Raw genomic sequence first — 18363 nt, 5'->3', positions numbered from 1 at the left:
TTTTAGATTTCATATTTGTAAAAGTCACTTTGAAAGTCTCTATACAGATAGTAATGATGAGTTTAAATAGTAATTGCATTGTTTTCAACATGTAGGCAGTAGTTAGCAGTGTACTTTTGTAAGCTGTGCAGTGTAAATAAGGTCCACAACCATTTCAGGCAGTTGGAGCTGCAGCTGGGAGTTATCTAGGCCAAAGGCACCTTCCAGCTATTTCAGCTCTTGTTTGCTAGCGCTCCGTATGCTGTGCCTGAGATTTAGCACTCACCTTTCTACTGCTGTATGTATCCAACCCTTATTTTCTCTTTGCATGATGAAGTGTGGCCACAGAAATTTGTTTTGTCGCTAGGATAACCCACACTTGAGGAATTTATACCATAGTGGCAGTGTAGATTCCTGTGTAGCATGATACTCTGTAAAGTCCTACAGGGTCAAGCAGGGCTATCAAAATTAATAGATGTTAATAGCAGTTAAAACTTTTTCTCACTAGAATATCAAGCAAAATTTCTTTTCATAAAAACCAGCATGCAAGCATTATGAATTAACTTATTGTAACAAACAGTCAATAATCTCTGCTGGAAAATAATGAGTGACAAACCTCTTTCAAGACATCTTACCATTAAAGCAAAGCAAGCAGCAATGACAAGAGCTTCATTAAAGTATGTGTACGCTGTATGTCCTTACACGAGGGTGGCTGCAGAAGCAACCGTAATGAAGCCAGAACTGTGTATGTGTTCAAACTACGGAGTCTGAATATGCCAACTTCCCCTGAAGTTCTAACAACCTAATGTAAAGTTTACTTTAACCCTTTTCAGTATAATTCGCAAAGTAACCCCAATCTCCTGCTTAGTATGTTTAAATTTTCAATTAAACTTAAACAGAAAACAACTAGACATCATTAAAATTTCCTCTGATTTGCTCAAATATCCCAATCCTTCCCTCTCCTTAGAAGCACCAGATGTGTAGTTCCCCCCTCATGACATGAGTATAGCTCAGAGGTACAGGACAAGACTGGGCACTGGGAAGATGCAGCTGTGCAAATCCAAGAGGTGCTCTCCTAAAGCTTCCTTCTTCAATGCTCTCTCTTTTTTTTTTTTTTTTTTTTTTTTTTTTTTTTTTTTTTTTTTTGTGGTTGGTTGTTTTTTTTAAAACCAAGTTACTAAAACCAAAATAGCATCTGCCCTTTGAATGCATCCAGGCAGACAACAAAAAGATTCCAAAAAAACAGGTTCAGACAGACCAATTCATAACGGGCTTTGCCAGAGCTGGAGACAGGAAATTAACTGTACATCAGATACCATGTAACACTTTTCTATGATAGGAGCACACAGACTTCTGAAGGCTCATAAAAGCCAGAATAAACGCATTTCTCTGTTGGCACTCTGTCTTGCTTGCACAATTCAATCATTTCAACAGACCTTGCAAAGCTACAGCTGGTACGTAAAGCAACTGCTAAACAATCTGCATTACTGCCCTAGCTTCAAAATGCTGTGTAACAGTTATCACTGGGTACCTCTTAATTAATCCATACACATAAGAGGTTAGAAAAAATACTTAAAGCAGCAGGAAGTAGGAGAAACAGGTACATGCATGAGAACTAAAATAAAGCAAACAACCAACGAACCAAAAGTTTTATAACTTTTCCTCTAGTAAAGTACTTGCTGCTAGCCTCCAAGGTTCTTTGAGCCTTGTACTAAATGTTGTCATGTAATTAATATGAGGCCAGCAGCCTCGCCTTTTCCAGGTTGTCATGAGCTCTGAAGCAGAAAGGAATAATTGTTTGGTATCTGTGGGTAGCTGAAGGTTATTTTAGTACTTGCACACTTCTAGCTTACCATGAAAAATGACCCTCAGGTTTCTATAAAAAGCAGCTGTTCAATGTATATCATGTTCAGGAACATTTAGGAACACTGTAAATCTACTCTTCCTATTAAACAGTGAGGCTATCTGTACAGCATGTTTTGATTCATAGAGCTCACTGGCTAAAATTCACCCCTTCTGCCTCTATTTAATATTTCTGTGTTTCTACATGAATTACATTGTTTATAAAAACAGAGAGTTAACAAGAATTAAATTATCTTTTGCAGTCAGGTCTCTCAAACTATCTTCTACAAAGCATATTTACATTTCAAATAGTAGTGTTTTCCTAAAATCTACATGAGACTAAAGAACAAGACCAGGCAGATTTGTTAAAGGTAGATATTCTGAAAGAGGGCTAAACTGATCGCAACAGAAACATGCATCCAAATAAGGTCAGTAAGGCTTTTGTATTTTCTGTTAATAATAGCCAATATCTAAAAATAAGCCAGGACGTTTCCAGCAATTAGGACAAATTAGAAGTTACAATGATAAACTTACAAAAATGTAAACCTTTCTTTCATTCAGAGCTTCGGGATGCAAGCTGCAGTTTTCTAAAGCATACAAATCTTATTAAAGTTCTTGAAACAATCTTAAACACAGACAAAGAAGGGTTTAAGACTGTCACATTTATTTTCAGAGCTGCAATGAGAGCTACAGTACTATATTGACATTTAAATACATTTCATTTCTCTAAAGAAAGCATTTAAAGTTAATTCAGCTACTGTTCAGCTCCTCTGATACTTAAACACTGCACATGCACGTACAGATTAAAGTATAATGCTCTGCAGCAAAAGGCTTTCAGAATAAAATATTTTCTATTTCTTAACATCCTACCTTCATAATTGCCTTCTAGAAGACCCAGATGCTCAAGTGCCTTCACAAATCCAACAATTATCACCAGTACAACAATCATTTCAAGTCCCTCCAAGTTCATCTTGAAAAATTATTCATGTGAAAGCATCTTTTCTTAGGGAGCGTCCTGACTTCAGAGTTAGATTTTAATTAAAAAGCCCTCCTAGTCCAAGACATGCCACATAACCAGATAAACACAATGCTAAAGAAGTCCAGCATATTCCCACCATAAAACATTTCCATTGACAGCAAGATGAACACAGGAATGTAAGGAAGTCAAATCTTACCATGTCTGCATCACTTGCCTGCATGGATACAGATGTTTCAGTCTCTAAGGCAACAGAATATACAGTAACCACTTTGTTTAGCATTTCCTTTCTGTCACAGCCAAAATTCACCAAATCTGTCTGATACCTAGTAAAATCTGATGCCCCTTTTTCACAGTGAACTACAGTTTCTAAATGAAATGATGTCATAGTTTAACAACACAGAGGAAAAAGTCCAAACACATTCTTTGCTTGATACTAAAGTGAACTTCAGAAAACTCAAAGCAAAATAATTTCATTTAGAAAGTTACCTTTTGCTGTATTTCCCTAGCGAGTGAAATACAGTTACTACATGTTTGAGTATCTTGTTTTCCCACACTGCACACACATTTTACATCAGATACAGGAATCTAGCAAAATATTAAATATGGTATGAAAAGACTTGTTAGAGGAAAATCAGTTTTAAAGTTGGAGGGGTATGTGAGAAACAACAGCCTTTCCCTCTTGCTGCACAGCACTAGGGGCTCTGTGCAGATGCTGGAACAACTGCCCTTGGTGTAGGTCAGCTGCTGTTCCCATGGCTGTTTCCAGATGAGGAAAGGCAAAAAATGGCATCAAGGACACAGTATGCCCATGGCCAGAACTGCGTGCAATATGCCGCTCTGCCTCAGGAAGCACCTTTCCAAGCACTCAGAAAAACTGAAATTGTTTCCAAGTCCTCAGACCTTACACTTAGGAACAGATTCTCTGAAGGACTTAATAGCACCTTAATAGCAGACAGTAGCAAGCACTTGTCTGTCCTTCCTACTTACCTTCACTCAGCTCTCCTTATTTACAGGCAGTTTCTGACATGCACAGAATTGAAAAAAACCCCCCCAACCTCACAACCCCACCCTTTTGAAAATCTGGCCACTTGTTCTGATAACTGTTGAGTATTTGGCCTGCAATGGCTGCCACTTCAGTGCACAACATCGCCTACCAAACTCACTGTTCTTTTAATTAATTTTGGGATAATCTGACTTTGAAAGCGAGACAGATACATGGAAAAATAAAGAAGTCTAAACTTACATTAGTATTGTATTTGTTTTAATATTAAATTAACAATACTCATCTGAAAGCCTGAAATCTGACTCTTTTCACTTACTGATTTTTAACTGTTTGTGTACTTCTATCTTTAGCTGATGTTTTAAGTTAATATCTCCCAGGGTAATCTTGTCCAATTGCATTAAATACTTAAATGCTATTGCGAGGACTTGAGTACTAAGGCCTTCTGTATGCATGCTAGCGTCCCCCCGCAACTACAAAATGGACCCTTATTGCTGTATACAGCAGGATCAGCCCCAGAGCCTCTTTGGAATGTTGGTCAATGGTTTTCTTATTGACTTCAACAATGCTTTGCTGTGTTGCTAAAGGCCTGAATGACACTATTTCCCATACAATTATTCCAAATATTATTTCAGAGGTATTAGCTCATTATCAATATAATTAACATCATCAGCATCTACGGCTTTTCTCAGGTATCCCCATTCAAAAATAAATCTTACACTTTTCTCTCCATTACTGAACATCATTTGAGGATCTCACAGCTTCTTACCCAATTTCTCATTGAGCCTGAACACTCCTGAGGGGAGGTTGATAATTTAGTGAAGTATCAAATCAAATCACCATGGAAATGAAACCACTTTGGGACAGTTCAGACATAAAGTATCATAATTGATATCAATAAAGAATGTCTTAGTACAGAAGACAAAAGAAGGAAATGCTACCTGATGGAAATGGACTGGGACAGAAGGTGAAAAAGAAGAAAGTAACTTAAGCTTAATTTTGGTCAAGTTTAAAACCTGTGCTCCTACTAGAAGTGGTATAAGCTGGGTGATGCCAATAAGCATTAAAAATTAATTTTATTTCTTTTTGGAAAGGGTATTTCTCAGAGTCCAGTGCACTTGTACCACTGTTCTGGTTTGCTGCTGCGCTCCGCTGAGCCACCAACACAACCAATTAACAAATACATAACTTCTTTTTCTTGTCAAAAAATCTATTTTGTAGAAAATAAAATTATCCACAGAAATGGATCTTTTTTACAAAGGCTGCATTTCCAGAGCAGCCCAGCTCCTTGACACGTTGAGGCACCCTCCCTCCCTGCTTGGATTCCAGAGGCCAAGTCCAAGTTCTGCTTTAGCCTGTGCAGAGCAGAGCGCTGCCCTTGCCCAGCACCACAGCTCTGGTCAGGGAGGGCAAATCCCACCCCCAGAAAGCAGAGAAGGGACATCCACAGACCCTGCCTTCTTCTTGTGACACTTCTGTTACTGAATTTTGGTTGCTCTGCACTCTACTTCCTAGAAGCTATTTGAAAAGTTTCTTCTTTTTTTTCCGACAAAACCCCAATTTTTAAACCTCAGAGTACTTCCCAGCTGATTTCTGGGCAGCCCAAGCCACCGATAACAGCATTTTTGGGGAGAGAGAAAGAAAGAGAGAGAAAAGAAACCTACTCAAATATACTCCAATCAAAGCTTATTTAGCTTGGACGAGCTGACAGAACAAAGCTGCAGGCTGTGCATTTGCTACTAGTTACTTCTTCATAGCAGTATATCATATTTGTAACAAACTCTCAATATAATTTTCAGTTGTTCTTTTTTGAGCTTCAGCAATTCACCGTGAAGGAAAACACTCGTGTCAACAGAGAAATGCACTGGTGTTCTGGGAGGAAAATGTCCAATTACTGCTGATGGCAGTACCGGGTTATACATCCACCTATCTCCATGCCGCGACACGGTGGGCATGGCTGCTCGAATACCTCCTCTCTGTTCCAGGAGGAAGGCTGGGTGCCAGGCCAGGAGTGGGCCGCAATGCCAGGGGGCAAGTTAGCCCGTCCTCCAGGACTTCCAGGCCATCACAGCGCACAGGAGGGACACAGAACAACTAGAAATCAAACTCTTTTAACACTACAATATGCACACAGAACCCAACATTCCTGAGAGTTCACTATGTATGGACGCTAGCCCTAAGTAACTGCTTAATTAGCATCTGCTTTGCAGTTAGTATTCACAGCACGAGATAAAAATTAAGGTGCATGAAGGACAAAACAACAAGGAGAGAGAAAGAGGAGAAAGACATGGGTAAAAAAAAGTGACACTACATACAGCTTTTCTCTGGGAGATGCTCACAGAGTGCTCTGATGTTGAATGCAGTTTGAACTGGTGCAGACCCAGGCATCCAGATGGGTCTGGCAGATAAAGTGGTGGGTGCAAGTCTAGGGGCCACACGGATGAATGGCTCATGGCAGTGGCCTGTGAGAAACATCACCCTTCCATTCCTGGCAAACAAGGAGAGATCTCTAAGCTAACTCACACGTGCATCAAACAGAGGAATTGGGAAAGCAATCAGGAGAGCACCAAGTCAGTACCTGTTAGGTAAAATCTCCTGTATGGTTACTCTTAAGGGCATGTCTAAGATTTGTCTCCACCGTGTCGGTTCACAGCCCAGATGCACTGTTCCTCTCATTTCCATCTGTCATTCCTTCCCTACACAAACCTCTTAGGTTTTTTATCTTTTTCTTTAAACCTTGGAAACTGGGCCAAGTCCAAAGAGGAGAAAATGACTTGTTCAGCATCACAGCAGCACTCTGGGTAGGGTAGCAACCGACAGTAAAGCCCCTGAGATTGCCCTGCTCTGATTGAGCCCATATGTTCCTGATGGCCTCAGAATGACATCTACCAGCAACTGAGAACAAGGCAGATCATTGCATAAAATCCCCACGGCACTCACGGTGATCCACCCAGGCATGGTGGCAGCACAAGCAGAGCTGCAGCCCTTCCTTCTGCTCCCCGGGCCTTCATTTGCCACAAGAAATAAGGAAGGGGGCAAGTGCCAGCTGCAACATGAGGCTGTTCTGCAAAGTCAGTGGATTCCACAATTACACGGCTAATTCAGGACAGGGATTCCCAAGCTAGTCCATATGCTTCTGCTCCTCAGTTCTTACATTGCTTTGCTCTTCTAGACAGTAACCGGTCTCTCAGCTGAGTTTTGTTGCAGCAGATGCTGGCTAATCCATCATTTTATTAATAGTATGATTACGGTATAAATATTTCATCCCATGGTGTGTGTAGGAGGCTTCATTATGCCTTGGTATCTTTGCATGCACATCTTTTTTAAATTCAGCTCTGTGAAACTTAAGGCAAATGTGTCAGTTCCAGCTCTTTCAATATTTCCTTTAATGCTCTCAGTATTTTCTCAAATGCTAATAATGTTAAATTCCAGGCCAATTTATTCAGTGAATAAAATTCACATCCAATAATATAATTACTTTTTCAATACAGTCATACAAAAAGATGCAGGGAGAATTTAATGCAAATGGGATCTAAGTCTTCAGAAAAGAGAGCTGTCATTTTCCTGCTTTATGCACTGTATAATGAAACAGTACAGTGAGTATTGGTTAGATGTCCAGGGCAGTATTTTCACATTTCAGTGTTTCACAGATAAACTTTGCCACACTAGTTTTTTTTCAAAACGTCCTAGTCATACCCTTAATATAGACAGTATAATCTTATTTTTTTCAGACTACTAACGATGTTCTTAATATGGACACTATAAACAGTGTTCAGTGATGTAATCCATGGACAATCAGCAATAAGGACACCAAATTAAACTTTCAACACAAGCAACTGCCACATTTCTGTTGCTACTCCATCCCAGAAAAGGCAGTGCAAAACACTTGCAAAGTGTGTTTCAGTTTTCCCAACCCCCAGAGTCTGCTAGCAGCTCACATTGTAATTCTTTATTTTTACAGTTCTTATTTCAGAAGCAATGTGGGACCTTCTCAGTTTAAATAAATGATAAAATATTAAATTAAGATATCTCATGTAGAGATTTAATTTTCAGATGAATGCCAAGAAGAAAATCCAGCTTGTACCACTGAAAAAAATGATGCTTTGATTATGGTTCAGTGATGTTATTGATGTCCAAAGTGATTATGAGGCACACATTTAATTCCAAAGTAATAGTTAACATCTGTACTAAACTTCCATTTACAGCATGGTCCATTTTCTAAAGAGGCTCTTTAAGGCTAACTTAGAAACAGAAGTCTGTGGTTCCATATGCAGGCTTGCTGGATGCCTGCACCAGCAGCAAGAGAATACAAAACCAGCTGTGAGCAGAACAGCAGCAAACCAGCACCAAGAGCTGCTGTGGAAGAAAAAGCTGACAGGCAACAGCAGCATCACCTAATGCCTGGTAATGCACTTTATGAACCATTTCCAAGCATGTGGGTATATCATGGATCTGGGTTGCAGGTGGAGAATAGAATGCACAGCGTGGTGAAGGGACTTGGAGAAGGTCACTGAGCCTGTTCTGGCAGAGTCAGTGGAAGAGAATGAGGCTCCCAGTCATTCTTCAGTATCTTCCCAACCATGCGAAGCCATTCTGCTCTCATGGATTTAGCAGGGAGGACAAATAACACCAGGCATGGAAAGCAGCTAAACCACTCACATTAAAACAAATTGGGGTTAAACCAGCTGCCACAGGCTTGCACAGCTGTCAGGGCTATGTGCTGTTTGCAAATGCACTGCTTATGAGTTCTTATTTCCTTTCTGAAGCTTTAGTCAAATTAGCTACATCACACTGATAGAGCTTTAAAGAAGCCTCAACTCCCTCCACTGAGTGATGATGGAGAGCGTCCCAGATACCCGACACAGTGAATACCATGATGGTCTTTTCTCTGCTATAAAAAGGACATAGAGGGTGCTAATGGTATGAGAAAAATGCCCATACGGTGCGTAGCAGAGCAGGGGGAAACTAAAACAAGTTTTCAAAATTTTTGTGAAATCTTAGTTCGAAGAATTTTTCCTCAAAGCAATCATCACAGCAGAGAACAACGCTTAATGACAAGATCTGCCAGCAGGAAAACCCTGAAGCATCCAGCATCTGAGCAGGCAGTCACCTGTTGGTGATAAGCAAAACTGTGCTGAGTATTCAGTGCACAACACTCTGTCCCGACCACAGAGAAGGCTCAAAGGTGTTAATGTTGTCATTGCATAGATGTGTGCAGAAACCTGTGAGAAGAATTCATTTCACTGAAAGAACCTGATTAGGACAACATGGAACTCCCGCAGTTTTCTTGGATACACCATTTTCCTCCACTTTTTAAAATGTCTAAAAGTGGCTTTCATAACTGTCTGTAATATACAACAGGAATTTCCTAGGGGAGCGTAGTGGAATGAAGCTGGGTTAATTAGCAATGATAATATACAACTGTGGGTTGGCTTGGGGGGGGGCTGGTTGGCCGATGTAGATAAGGTGCAGCTGTGGCTGGTTAAGTTAGGTGGTTGAGAGCTGATGAAGAGAGAGCAGCCGAGGAAGAGAAGGTGAGAGGAAGAAGAGGAGAGAGGAAGAAGCAAGAGAAGAGAGACAGCGTGCCCTGGGTAAGGCAAGATGAGAAGGCAGCAGAGGGGTTGTATGAAGAGTGTGCTGGTATGAGATGGTAAAAGACCTTGTTGCAGCTTGATAGTTTGGAGAGTGCTGTGACAGGGGAGAGGGGAGCACCCAGCAGTCTGCTCAAACACAGAAGCACCGCTGCGCTGAACCAGCCCTGTCTCAGCAAGCAGCGTGTGATACCCAAGAGAGGAAACACTTTACCTTTTTTACATTTTACTCCCAATTTAAGATTACCATACAGGAAGCTATTTCAAAAGGCTTTCTTGAAGAAAAAAACCACCCTTATCTTAGCACAACGTACAGGCTTGCCAAAAAATCCAGCTCTGTTTTAATCTTTAACATGATTACATGAAGCTTTCACCTTCCTGGCCTTATACTAGACAATGAGTGACCCAGCAATTACATGCCGAGCTTGGCTTGCAGCGGGGAGGCACGGCAGGCTTTGTGCCTGCTGGAGCAGCAGGTCCACTGATTGCCACAGGGATGTTGCCATATTCTCATCCCAAGTACAACTTCGAGCCTGGCCACTGCGTCTGACCTGCAGCTTTGGCCATTAAATTTTAAAACAGCATGGTGGCATTATTAGGCCAGTTGCCTTCACTTTCTGAATTCTAATTATAATGAGGAGGAAAAAAAAAAAAAAACCAACACCCTCAAGACAAAGTCATGTTCAAAAGGAAAAATGAGAACTATATTGGAAGACAAAGTGCCTTGCGAACTCTCCCATCATATGTATCAATTTCCAGCAAGAAATGTCTTATAATCTGAAGGAGCTGCTACCTACTGCGTTTCGACATGAGCCCATTCTGGGCATTGGCCACGTCCACCTCTTTTTGCCAGCCACAGCTGCAGCGCCGTTCGTTCTTCAGCCTTTCTCGTGTCTGCAGCCCCTGGGGAGGCAGCAGCCAACGGGACCCTATGGGCTCAGGCCACAATACAACAGCTTCTCCTCCCACACAGCCCGGGGTGTTGGGCATGATGGAGCTCTGTCCCACCAGCCCCCTGCTGCGCACGTCCTGGGGCTCCACAGGCAGGACGTTCACTCGGCTCTCCAGACTTCCCCAGGTCTCCTCCATTCCTGGGAGGGATGCCTACACCAGGCACAGGCTTGTATTCAAACTTGCCTCATTCAGAGGGTTGATGTGAATCAAGGTCATGTCTTTTTTTCACCATGTCACCATTAAGAGTAGCAGAACTAGGGCCTGAAGCAAAGCATCCAGATCTACTGCAGGTCCCCAGTAATTCAATTTTATGAGAATCCAAAGCACCACTTCCTTTTTTAAGGAAAAAAATCTTATGCATAAGCACTCCACTCTAAAACAGCAAGTTTAGCCAATATCACGTCAGAAAACATACATTAAGAGCTTAGGAAATATCAACAGAAGAATACTAGAAGTTTGTTCTGAGGCAGTGTTCTGACAGATGTCCCTCATGTCAGAAGGCAGCCCCTTGTGTTAGCAGCTATGTTCCTTTCATCATGGCCCTGAACAAAACATTTAAGAAATGAAGACGCAATGTGCTGCTTGACAAGCAGATGTGCAGAAAGCTGCCTGGCTTGTTTCATGTACGGGAGCACTCATGTCTCCTACAGAATTTTCTATTGCGCTTGCTTAGGAGGAAAACCATTTCAAAGTTACTTGGAGGTGAGCTCTGACTTTCTCTCTTTCTCTTTCAGAAATTAGAGCTGTAAATTGAGCTATGCAGAAGATATTAAAGTATGCCCTCTGCAGCTTAGCAGGTCACAGAAATTCACATCTCGGGCTGACGTGCCACACAGTAATTGCACCACCATGGCCCTGGGCAGTTTCCAGCTGCTCAAAGCAAGACTCCAGCTGAGCAACTGATCCTGTACATCAGCAGGAATGACAAGGCTGTGTCCACAAGGCTGCTACAGATCACTTACAGAGGTAGATTTAAAAAAATAAATATTTATAACTTGACTCAGGAAAAGTTGTTAACTGTCCATGTATATTTAAAGGGCGTAAAAATCAGAATTGTTGTGGAGGTTTACAGAGCATAGCTGAAAATAATGGGATGAAGCAGTGCCAAAGGAAAGTGAAGGTCTGACCCCGAATTTCATCTACAGGCAAGACTCTCACTTAGACCCACAGTTTCCCTGCTAGAGTACTCTCTGAGTTAATCAAGATTTCCTGAAATATTCACTGAAATCTGCATTCACTGATGAAGAGCATCAACAAAGCATTCCGCTGACATCGTTTGCTCCTCGAGAGCATTTTCAAAGGGCTGACTCATCTCTTCTTGTCTTGCCCCAGCCTGTGCTGGGAGAACTTTGAAATACGGAAACTTACAATGGAGACGCTCGCTGTCCTGCAGATGCCTGAACAAAAACCCAGGGAAATGAGAGACCTTGTTCCCTGCAACACATATCAACACGCATCCCTGCAATGTGGGGGAAATCTGAATGTGGTGTTTGATCTTTTTCAATACAGATTAGTGGGTAATAGGGGCCTGACAACAGTGATGCCTGGTCTCTATGAACATCAAATAAAAAGTGTGAAAGCATGGTAAGCAAACATATTTTACAGCTATATTACAGAGCAACTGTAGTTGGCTAAACCCCTGCCAGAAGACAGCAGAGAAGCCAAGGGATGTTGACCCCCAGGACCACTGAGGTACTCAGACTTTCAGGCTCACTACATCTCACAAGGGGAAACTGTGTCATGTTACCCAATTTCCTAGAATTTGTCCTTAACAAAGAAATGGTCACCAAAAAACAAACAGCACTTATTCAATTCAAAATAGACAACAGAATCAGAAATCTTTATAAGGACAAAGCTGACAGGAAACTAAAAACAACCACATTTAATTTTCTTATCTCCAGAACCAAATTCAACAGGCTTCAGAGATCTGGCAAACTTCCAACAGTCCTGTAACCCAGCAATGATCAATTCAACACAGGAGAAGGACTCGCCAGGACTCTCCAGCTTCACTTTCATGCCACACAGGTTTTCTTGCTGATACATTTACCTTCAAACTCCCTCAAGTCCCTCATGGACTGATTAATTTTTAACTAATTCAAAAGAAAATTCCACTTTCTTCTCCTAAAGCATTAGCTGGGCTCAACTCTTTAGTGATGCTAATAACTTTCTGGCATGCCAAGTGCCATTCCTTGGTCTCAACTAAATTATTGAGGGGCTATAAAGTTAGAGGGAGAATATGCTTTTGAATTTGGTGAAGCAAAGCCTAGTATTTGCACACACTGTGCTTGTATTTAAGAGATATATATCAACAAATAAACTTTCCTGAGTTAGATAAATGCATGAGGTTCACTGACACTTCTCAACTCAGATAAAATACAACAAAAAACAATTGCTTTGGACAACCATCTCTGAGAGACACAGAGACGGACAGGCAGAAGATCTAGAAAAATTATACAGAATTAAGAAATCATTTTTTGTCATGATGATTGCATCATAGTGGCAATGTATTCACCTGCTAAATTGTTTATGGCTCTAACAGACAAGGAGAGATTAAATAGCCAGAAGTATATAGCAACAAATTATGAAGATCTGCACACTGCAGTAACACAGGAGATGGTTACAGCAAGAAGCAAGTTACCGATGAGATACCTGAGCACACAAAAGGCAAACACTCTGGCCATGGAACAGGACAGGTGCATCCTTTCGTACAGCCCTTCTTAAGAAAAGAAAAAAATATGATTGAATTGTGGGGTTAAAGTCAGCTGGGAGCAAGTTGAAAGCAGGAAGATGAAGCTGATGTTTTACATGGTAAGTCTACCTGGAATTGAAGAAATGACTTGTTGCCCGAGGCTTCACAGACTGGCTGCCTTACAGCCGCACTTCCCAGCCACAAAACACAACCCTCTGCTTGGTGTGGGGTATTTGTCTTTTCCATGTCAAACATTTTCCCAATAGCAAAACATCGCATTTATTGAGAGTAAAGCATCGGTGATGCAGACACTTACAAACAGCTTTGAGTGGCATGAGTGAACATGAGCTATGCTCGGTGTTTTCCATTTTTACAGGAAATAACATTATGACTGAACTAGAAAGCAGATGGGCAGTAATCTGATAGTTCTCAAACATCACAGATACATATCTGTTGGTTGTACGAATGTTGCCATTGCTTTGGCATACAGGAGACAGCAGCACAGAAAACATTTTCTTAAATATGCTATTTCCCACCTTTTTTGGTAGTGATAATTTCAGACAACAAAGATGAAGAGATGCTGAAAGAGATCTAAAATACAGGAACCCCCTTGAAGACAAAGCTGAGCTAGTAAGATCAGTGAATCTAATAAAATCACAGACTATCTGATTTTGTGTTACTGAGGGGAATTTATGTTCTCCATCAGAAAGGAAGGCCCTATCACAAGACGTGTAGGTTTTACATTCTTATTATGTCTTAATATCATGAGAGAAAGTTGCACCAGGAACACAAGGTGCCAGTTACATTCCCCTCAGAAGACTAGAAGTGATGCTGTGAACTAAATATATGTCATCCCAATATAGGAAGCCTATTTGTCCTCAGAAACTTTGGTGTAACCCTAGTGCCCTTGTGAAAAGTTCTGTAAAATCTAAACTATGGCTGAGAATGGCACAGATATTCGCAATTTTACATTGGCACAAACACCTTCAAAACAAAACAGTTTTTTCTCAGGGTTTGGCAAGAACTGAGCTGTGCCTGTGCTCATAATGTGGCATTTAATATACATCTGTGCACTGGTAAGACATTATTTTTAAAGTCTGTGTACTCCTCAATATATAAATGACTACTGAGCGTTCAACTTCTACCTCAAGGAATGTTTGAAGAACACATGGAAGTGGGGTTCCGAGCTTCAATTTTTGCACAAATTATTTAATGGAAATCTTAAGACATGCTCTATCTTTCAGACTCTTCTTACTGCCAGAACCACTACGTGGGCTTCAGAAATAGGTGGGTTATCTAGACACCCTGATGATGTACCACTTCCCATCATTGGTACAAGCATCAGCAGTCCAGAGAAACAAGAAACTCAGGGAGAATTACTTTGTCAAGATTTTTCTCAGACACAAGGGAGACATTGTTATGGGAAAAGGAACACTCAGAAATAATGTAGAACAGTGCAAGACAAAACCAAATCTCTAGAAAACAACCCCCAAAACCCCCTGCTTTTCTCCTCCACAGTCTGTTTCACGATAAGTTTAAGCCATTTAACTCCAAAGCACTAAGCACCTCTACTTCAGGTGGTAAGTCACTTGGTTCCAGACAGTAGTTTTGTTTCAGAGGAGGTAAGCTGCTTTCTCAGCTACTGAGTTGCAGCAGAAAAAAACCCCAAGAGCAGCCTGAGGTTTCTTCTGGGTTTTTACTAAAGTTGATTATTTTTCAACTTCAGGTTACAGGCTAAAACATTTCCACTGCTGCATTACTGCTCACACAATGCCCCTGAGAGTAGCATCAGTATGATTTTTCACCCAGAAAGGTCTCAGGGAGCTGACTGGCATTTCAAGGACCAGAATGGCTGAGCCTGCTTAGAGGAGATTTAAAGCGCTCTGCTCTTCAGCATCTTGCATCACATCAGTGCTTTCAAGACCACGCCTGCCAAATACATAAATCTACAGTAGGAAAAGCATGAAATAATGACTCTACAGCTAAAGCTGAGCAAACAGTTCTATAAATTAAACACAAAAGTCGTATTTATTTTCTTTCAAAATCAGAGAAGTTTTTATACACGAGCACGATCAGTTCCCTAGCCCATGGATACTTGGAGAACTATAGCAAAAGAAACTTTTGCTACAGAACTATGGTTAAACTACCATGGCAGCTTTATCTGGGCTCGTGAGTGCCATTTGGGTTCCACAGCTACAAGGTTTAAAGAAAAATCAGTATACTTTTAATCTTACAACCTTTATCTTATTCCCCTCCCAACCATATTAGCAATTTCTTTTGCAGCAGTGCCTAGCAAGCTCAATTAATCATGAAAAATACGTTTAAGGTCACATCACACTCAATGAAATCTCCTGCATTGTGCTGTGCCTGATTAAGTATGCAAGACTGAAACTGATGGTACGTCCGGCACCCTGCAAGGCTCCTCTGCTAATCCCAGGACCCCAAACAAAGACACTTAAGAATTTGTTTAAAAATATATTTTTAAATATGTTACAGCTCTGCACTCCATTCCCCCAAGAACAGCGCAAAGACCCTGAACAAGCAGAATTCTCTTTATAAATAAACATAGCCCTGCCTTTATAAATACTGATTTGATATTAAATGTAAGAAATAAACTTAGTCATTTTTCATACTGAAGTTGCAAATATCTCAAAAGTAGGAATGCTCTCCACCCTTTCTGTCTGCCTGTTGCTTTTCCACTGGTGGTATCCCAATAACCTGCCTGATCAAAAGTCTAATCACAAGCCTGTCCTTCCTACATTTTCCAAGAGCAATAGCTTCTGACTCGTTCCTCTTCTCTACTAAAACAATGACAAGGAGGATTTCAGCATCAACATACAGGTATAAATCACAAGCTGCAGGCTGTCACAACAGATGTCAGATTGCAATCCCACAATCAATCCTCTGAGCACAGCCCCAGGTGAGCTGGAGTAGATGCTTCCCAAACCAATCCTCTTTCATCTGAAGGACTCCCACATATTCAAACTTCCCAATGCTCCTTGTTTCACAGCCTCCCAAGGTCTAAATTGACAGTGCAGCTTTCTATAGACACCGCACATGCCAGTTATTACTGAAGATAACTGCCAATCCCAGCCCTCAGGGTTTAAGGTTTCATTTTGGTTTAAGGCAGAATAGTTTTCTTTGTATATTACCAGCAGCCTGAGGGCAACAAAGGAATACTTCTTGCTATGTGAGGCTTACAGAAGAGGTATATTTTTACAAAGGAAGTTCTAAAGCTGATGAAATCTACCATTGTGCTGAGTTCTGAGATACACTAGGGTAAAAAAATGGCTATATATGGATAGCATTTTCAAAACCATTCATTTTTAACCTATCTCCTAAACCCCTCAGCATCATTTCTGCAGCCCGTGTAAGGACCATCTGATCTGATTATTAATTATGACTTCAGCGGATCTGCAGAAGATTATTTTTTGTATATTTCTTTAAATTGGAGTTTCTTTCCAAAATGCTGCTCATAACTTAGACTACATCAGGTGTTTATTTTTAAGGCTTTATTTTTGATTTGTCAGTATTCATATTCACATCTAATAACTTTTTATCTGCTTATGCCTAAAAACCCTTGAAAAAGGCATTTCTACATTTCAAACAGAAATGCTGAAATACAAACCTCCTTTTCATTGCAATGAGACATGATGGATGGTGTTTTCACATCCAGCCCCTCTTTCCTTAATAGCTCCAGAGTTCCTTATAATATGAGAAATAATACACAGCCTTGTTACACTACAGCATATTTATTCCATTGATAACGTGCAACGTGCCTGGTTCAAAGTGATGCTTATTGCTTTTGGAATCAATGAATAAATTGTTCAAGGAGTATGGAGACTGCTTCTCGTGCAGAACTCTCCAAGCCAAGGTGGATGAGGCAATCTAAGGAGTGTGGAGGGGGAATACGGCTGGGTACCTGTGGTATGAGCTCAGGATGTTGTGCATGAAAAGACACAGAAGTATCACATGTCATGGCAGAGTCAATGGTACACACGTGCACTAGAGACCAGTCAACTGCTGCAGAGCAAAAGACTCTGCCCACCCGGGTTTTGGAAGCCAAACTGATTTCAAAAGCCAAAAATGGAAAGCTGGAATCAAAAGGCGTTGAAAGGATCAAACGGAAAGTGTAACCCTTCTGTGGTGAATTAGTTGTTCTATGCCAAGTGCAGGATGCGAGCTAAGGTATAAAACTGGTAGCCAGAAGGCATCCAAAAGTGGGTGTGAAGGCATATTGAGGATGTTATCTCTAGTGTGCCCAAAGAGACAGATGAGCATGACCAAACCCACTGCACTCTTTCAGAAGAAAAAAATACAGCAGCTATTACAAAACTATAGGTGATTCAGAGATAGAAATACAGCATATGTGAATCTGGTAACACATTTTGCTACCATCTCAAATCCCAGCTTCACTTCAGAAGTGAGGCACTCATTATCATGGGAAAATACTCCCTTGTTATTTCATCCTCAAAATGGTAGTGGTGATGTAGCTGTAAAGAACATACGGCCCCTTTTCTCAGTTGATAACAAAACATCCTAACATCAGTCAACAGAAGTAGAAAGGAAAGGAAAAAAGCCAAGCACAAGAAGATTCTTAGCATTCATAGAAGATTTTGCTGGTTGATCTGAACAGTAATTGAAATGAGATAACCAAATGTATAAAAGCTAGAGTGGTACAGAACTAATAAATGAATCTGAGGAACATGAATAGCTTTTACAGTGTCCAGCTGAAATATGAAAAAAATTGTGTTTGGAAAGTGAACAATTTTAAGCTTCACAAATGATTGCAAGGGAACGTGCCTTGTGTACCATTTTCTGTATATTGATCATCAACATCTGTCCTGCAATTAGCATCACAACAGCACTGATCTGAACAGATACCACAACATGGGCATACAGAAAGATTGCAAAAAGCTTTTTGGTACTGATACTGGTACATGAACAAGAATCAGAGATTAGGACAAAGAATCCTTCATAGTATGGACTTCTAAAGAAGCCACAGTTTGATTTATGCAGACAACACTTCAAAAGAAAGCCAACACAAGCCTCTGACAAGAGGTGAATTTAATTGCACATGGAGATAGTGGGAGAAGAAAAGAGAGGAAGAAAAATTCAAAGGAAATAATTTTCAACTCTTACACAATAAACATGATGCCATCTCAATGGAGTCTGCTCATTCCAATGCAAGCAAGCTTGCAAGGTTAAGAGGTTTCTTACTGCTAGCAGGAGTTGTCACAGAGCAAGGCTGAGGTAGGAAGCAAAGCATGCCAGTCCAATAACAGTATCTTACTGACTTATAGCAAGATCCTATTGCCAGGTGATTAAT

The 18363-nt window shown here is 40.8% G+C and overlaps 1 protein-coding gene across 2 annotated transcripts in view; it reads right to left on the bottom strand.

Annotated features, from left to right (window-relative positions):
• The window catches only part of KCNIP1 (potassium voltage-gated channel interacting protein 1), a 435639-nt gene that overhangs the window by 123305 nt on the left and 293971 nt on the right, over window positions 1-18363 (bottom strand). The gene's annotated exons all lie outside the window — the stretch shown is intronic.

The sequence above is a fragment of the Falco naumanni genome, chromosome 8 (assembly GCF_017639655.2).
Source record: "Falco naumanni isolate bFalNau1 chromosome 8, bFalNau1.pat, whole genome shotgun sequence".
In the NCBI taxonomy this organism is placed as follows: Eukaryota; Metazoa; Chordata; class Aves; order Falconiformes; family Falconidae; genus Falco; species Falco naumanni.
Note: the sequence above shows the minus strand (reverse complement) of the source record. Positions and strands in the feature narration are given on the sequence as shown.